Source organism: Thunnus albacares, chromosome 13 (assembly GCF_914725855.1).
Source record: "Thunnus albacares chromosome 13, fThuAlb1.1, whole genome shotgun sequence".
Classification (NCBI taxonomy): Eukaryota; Metazoa; Chordata; class Actinopteri; order Scombriformes; family Scombridae; genus Thunnus; species Thunnus albacares.
Window position 1 is genome coordinate 11,791,594 of NC_058118.1, and position 5,825 is coordinate 11,797,418.

Below are 5,825 nucleotides of genomic sequence, written 5' to 3' on the forward strand. Positions count from 1 at the left end.
TCAACTTTTGTTGTTTTTAAATGTGCTCTATGAATAAATTGACTTGACTTTGAGAAATACTGTAGCTAGTGTAATAATAATAAAAATAACCTTTATTTATTCAACACCTTTCAAAACAGTCTTACAAAGTGCTTCACAAATAGTCCAAAATAATACAACCCCCAGCCCCCAGGACAGAATAAACACAAAAAACAACAACAAAAAAACAGTCAAACATCATCAACAATAAAGGATGATCAATTTAATGCAGAAAAGCAAGTTTATAAAAATTTTTATTTAATAGCAATTTAAAGGTCAAGAGTTCTCATTGATCAGAGACTGTTTTCGTTTAATCAATAGGAAAAGAGCTTATGTGACTGTCAACCAATTCGATTCATCAGCACCTTTCCCTGCAAACCTGGCATAAAAACGATTAAAGCGATCAGGAGGCAGCAACTACATCCTCAACCAGCCTTAATGGTATATTTTCATTATCTTCACACTTAGGAAACATGGTATGAATTTTAAGATGTCTCATGAATTGATTAATCAGGTTTAAAGTTTTGACAATATGCTGTAGTGCATATCAATGCTAGCTTTCAATTTATTGAATTGGAATTGAACAGTTAGGTTAGCATTAACTGTCAAAATTTTACCTTGAATACCTTCAACTGTTTCATGGGGCAATAAATCAAGTTTCATATCGCATTTAATGATAAATTAGTAAATTAAGCGTAGCTTGATTGGGTTTCTTGCGTTTTATGTGTTCATAATTAATGGAAAGACCCAGCATAATTAGAGTTTTAGCCAGTGGCCAGTTTTGAGATGCTGTCTATAGCCATTGAAAACATGGTGGACCTCGAAAATCCTCAACTGCTCTCATCAGATGGCGGGAGTGACGTAAGTAACGTTTCTTGTGTTGTCACTTCTTAGTTTAAAACAATTGGAGGTAACTAACTACTTTTGTATACTGTAGAATATGGTTATAAAGATGGCTCAATTATATTAATAAAATAGATAAATAAATATATAAATGATTGACAATTAAATAATTAAGTGATGACATAATAAGAAATTGAATTAATTAATATCAAATGAAAAATATAAATATCTTTCCCCTAACTGAATGAAATATATGGCCAAATAAACGCCTACTGGGAGCTTTACTGCTTTGAACATGGGATCCAGCCTGATGGGCAGATGCACAGTGACAAAACCATTGGAGAGAGGAGATGATTCCTTTAACAACGTCTTCAGTGAGACTGGAGCTGGAAGGCATGTCCCCTGAGCTGTTTTTATGGACCTGGAGCCCATAGATACTATAGTTACTGCTTGATTTTGGTTAGTCAAACCCTTGAATAATATCTGATCGAACCTGTATCATCAGATGAGGTGCGAACTTGGACCTACTGCCAGCTCTTCCACCCTGAGCAGTTGATCACCGGCAAGGAGGATGCAGCTAACAACTACACCCGAGGAAACTACACCATTGGCATCATTGATCATTGACCTGGTGCTGGACAGGATCCACAAACTAGTGGGTAAATTCAGAGCAAAAGGAGTTTCTTCCCAATGAGACTGAGAACTTGGGGCAACCATTAATTCCAAATAACTGATGTATCAAGAATGTGACAACAGTACATAGTGTATATGCTTTGTATCGTCTCAGACTCACATTATGCAGTTTACCTTTGCGCCACCAGATGGCACATTATCCATGACTACTAATAAAACCTCTAACCATTTTAAGTCAGATCCTATTGGTGTAAAGAGTCAGTTTATTTTCTCAGTTCTAGTGATATCAAACCATGCAGATAGTTTTGGTTTAAGTTGTCCAGATTTTTAGATCTGATATCCCTGACATCTCTTTGCAGAAACTGTAACTGTTCCTGTTAGGGCTGGATTATGCTAGAAAAGAACTGGTTCATGCGATGTGCTGTCCGACCATGTTGTAAATAAAATGTGTTCATAGTTGTTCTGAACTGCCACACTTGAAGGTTGATTTAAAACCCAGCCATCATGGAGAAGGGGGAAACTCAGTGTTGCTAAATGTAGGGTTAACAGCGCACATTTTCAGACAGTCTCTCCTAGAAGACATTCTTAGTGTTTTACACTGTGGACACTGACAGAAATAGCTGTGTAAAGAACAAAAAAAGAGAGCTTGAGAGAGATGTTCAAACCATGCTTACTTCATCATAAATCAATTGGTCCCCACCCTACTTCCTTTTGTAGGTTTCAATCATCTAAATTACATTACTATGTTTCTCATATTTGATAAATGTCTGTTCCTCTGTCCTCAGGCTAACCAGTGCACTGGCCTTCAGGGTTTCCTGTTCTTCCACAGCTTCAGAGGTGGTACCAGCTCTGGTTTTACCTCCCTGCTGATGTGTGCCTTCATGCTGTCGTAGGAACCTGGATATTAAGTGTCCTACCTACACCAACCTGAACAGGTTGATGAGTCAGATTGTGTCCTCCATCACTGCTTCTCTTTGTTTCGACGGTGCCCTTAGCATTGATCTTGTGGAGTTCCAGACCAACCTGGTGCCATATCCCCATATCCACTTCCCTCTGGTGAGAAGGCTTACCATGAGCAATTAACAGTGACAGAAATTACCAACGCCTACTTTTAAGACCAAGCGCAACATCCATTTTGTGGACTGGTGCCCTACTAGTTTCAAGGTTGGTATCAACTACCAGCTGCCCACTGTAGTTTCTGGTGGAGACCTGGCCACAGTCCAGAGGGCTGTATGCATGCTGAGCAACACCACTGCTATTGCAGAGTCCTGGGCTCGACTTGACCACAAGTTTGACCTGATGTACGCCAAGTGTTCCTTTGTTCACTGGTATGTAGGGAGGGTATAAAGGAGGGAGAGTCTAATGAGGCCAGAGAGGACATGCAGCTCTGGAGAAGGATTATGAGGAGGTTGGACTTTACTCTGTTGAGGGTGAGGGAGAGGAGGAGGGTGAGGAGGTTTAAAAAGCAATAACAGCACTGCTTAAACAGAAATCAATTGATTTCAGTATGTTCCTAAATACATTCAAATTAAATGTATTAAAATATCTGTTTGGCTGTAGGTTATGATATGCAAAAATCTCTCACAAAATCATTGCCTTCCTTTGCTCCTATCGAAGGGGTTGTCAGACAAGCACAGGAAGAAGCAGGAAAGGAGGATGACAGAGCGAGCAGGACAGTGAGTCACTTGTTGATATAATTCTGCATTATACAGGTACTGCTCCTCTTTGAACAGGTCTTAGGCTGACAAATCTTGGCAAAACCCGGGACAGTAATGCTATTGTTGAGAACTGGTTTCGCACTACAAAAACAGTCATCTTTACATCGAAATTACACAGAAGAGCAGGAGATTTTCTGCATCTACAGCATGAGTTTGTTGTTGACAGATTAAAGGGAATGATATTCGTGACAAAACAAGTGCCTCCAATGAAAACAAACTCTAAAGACGCACGGAAACCTGAGGGCCCAGAGACACTTCCCCTATCACAAGAGGAGATATGGAGGAAACGCAATATAACTCAAAAGAGAAAATCAAAGTACTTCAGCTCCCCTCCTCCAGCGAAAAAGTTTCCAGTACTTCTGACAGAAAAAGGAGTGAGGAGGTTTAAAAAGCAATAACAGCACTGCTTAAACAGAAATCAGTTGATTTCAGTATGTTCCTAAATACATTCAAATGAAATGTTGCAATATTAAAATATCCTTTTGGCTGAAGGTCATGACATGCAAGAATCTCTCACAAAATCATTGCCTTTCTTTGCTCCTATTGAAGGGGTTGTCAGACAAGCACAGGAGAAAGCAGGGAAGGAGGATGAAGGAGCGAGCAGGACAGTGAGTCACTTGTTGATATAATTCTGCATTATACAGATACTGCTCCTCTTTGAACAGGTCTTAGGCTGACAAATCTTGGCAAAACCCGGGACAGTAATGCTATTGTTGAGAACTGGTTTCGCACTACAAAAACAGTCATCTTAACATCGAAATTACACAGAAGAGCAGGAGATTTTCTGCAGCTACAGCATGAGTTTGTTGTTGGCAGCCTAAAGGGAATGACATTCGTGACAAAACAGGTGCCTCCAATGCAAGAAAACTCCAAAGACACATAGAAACCTGAGGGCCACTTCGCCTATCACAAGAGGAGACATGGAGACATGGAGGAAGCAAAGTATAACTCGAAAGAGAAAATCAAAGTACTTCAGCTCCCCTCCTCCAGCGAAAAACATTCAACTACTTGTGACAGAAGTAGAAGAAGGAGTGAGGAGGTTTAAAAAGCCATAAGAGCACTGCTTAAAAAGAAATCAGTTGACTTCAGTATGTTCGAGAATATGTTCAAATGAAATGTTGTTGTATTGAAATATCTGTTTGGCTGTTTTCTAAATAAAAAGCTGTATTCTAAAGTTCCTGTGACATGTGAAGCTGTGTCTGTTCATTTTTCTGTTGGTCTTGAAGAGGGGGGTGCAAGTGTTACCACTGGCATTGAAATATAATATTTTAATCTGATAATGCCTGAAATGAAAAGCTGATATGCCTTTATATTTAGGGTCAGTTCTGCTATTTTGGTTAATTTTACCCAAGGCATTTACAGTATGTACCATGTTTCTAAATAGTCCAGGCATTAAACAAAGTTAGACCTTATTTCTAAGATCTGTAGTGTTTATGATTTATGGTACATGATGATAGATTTTTGCCTTGTTTTAATGTAACTTGACAACATGGCAAGGAGACTTGGAGACAGGATCTCGAGGACTCTCGAATATTCTGTCCAGACACTGCCAGAAAACCCTAAAATTATGAAATCACAAATTCTTTTTGTTTCCTTCTCCTAGCTGCTAAATTAGTCTCAAATTACCAATGTCACAGTTATTTTGCTGTGGCTGTGACAAACCCCACTTTAAACTCTTAATCTCAGGACCAACATGGTGCTGCTGACACTGTTCCACCACTATACTAGTGATCACATTTCTATTTTTACGCTCAACAAACATCACCTTCATTTGAACAACGAACCAAAGACACAGTCCAAAAATAAATGAGTAGAAATTGTTGGTAAATGAGACAGTTATTGTGCCTGCAAATGGAAAGTGGAAACTTCTAATTCGCTTAAACAATCATGAATTTGCCCAGTTCTCTTCCTTTAGCTGCCCTCTCTATGGTATACACAATCCCAGTGACAGTAATACAGTACATGTACAGTACTATGTGTTATCTATCACATTATTGAACATCTAGAGTCCATCAGCTTGTTCTGAACCTTGAGTGACTGAGTATTATGCAAAATGTGCATGTGGCCCAGGACTTTATCATGGCTTAAGTCTATACATAGTGTGAGGAGATTGTTCAGTGTTGTATCAGAAAAATAATGCCATCTTTGTACCACTACATGCCAGACACGATGTATTCTACAGACAAAACTTATGGAAGTAACAAATACGTGTGTTTTAAATTACTATTATTTATTCACTATCTGTAAATAACGTATTTAACAGAGAAGTGAAGTGTGTTTGTTTGCAGGGTTGGTGTCAGGCAGCTGGTTTCATGCAAAATATCTACATTGAGGGTGAGGAATGGTTGCATGTGCAGAAACACACTTATGGGATCTGGCCAGTAAAACCAGTTTAGAACAGTTTAATGGCTGTTGCTGGAGGCCAGGGGGATGGCCAACAATCTCTATAAAGACCTCTGGTTGGTCTCTACCAACTCAGCATCCTATGACACATGTCAGCCTATCCCTGGTTTTTCTCTTGACTGCCATTCTTACATAAGTCCAGTAGAGGGCAGTAAAGTGACAACATGAGCAGTGTAGTAGAAGAAGAAGGCTCCTGTGCCCCGCCCTTTG

General features: G+C 39.4%; 1 pseudogene; it reads left to right on the forward strand.

Moving 5' to 3' along the window:
• Positions 1–828: 828 nt before the first annotated feature.
• LOC122995788 lies at positions 829–2,956 on the forward strand (annotated as a pseudogene).
• The last annotated feature ends 2,869 nt before the right edge of the window (positions 2,957–5,825 follow it).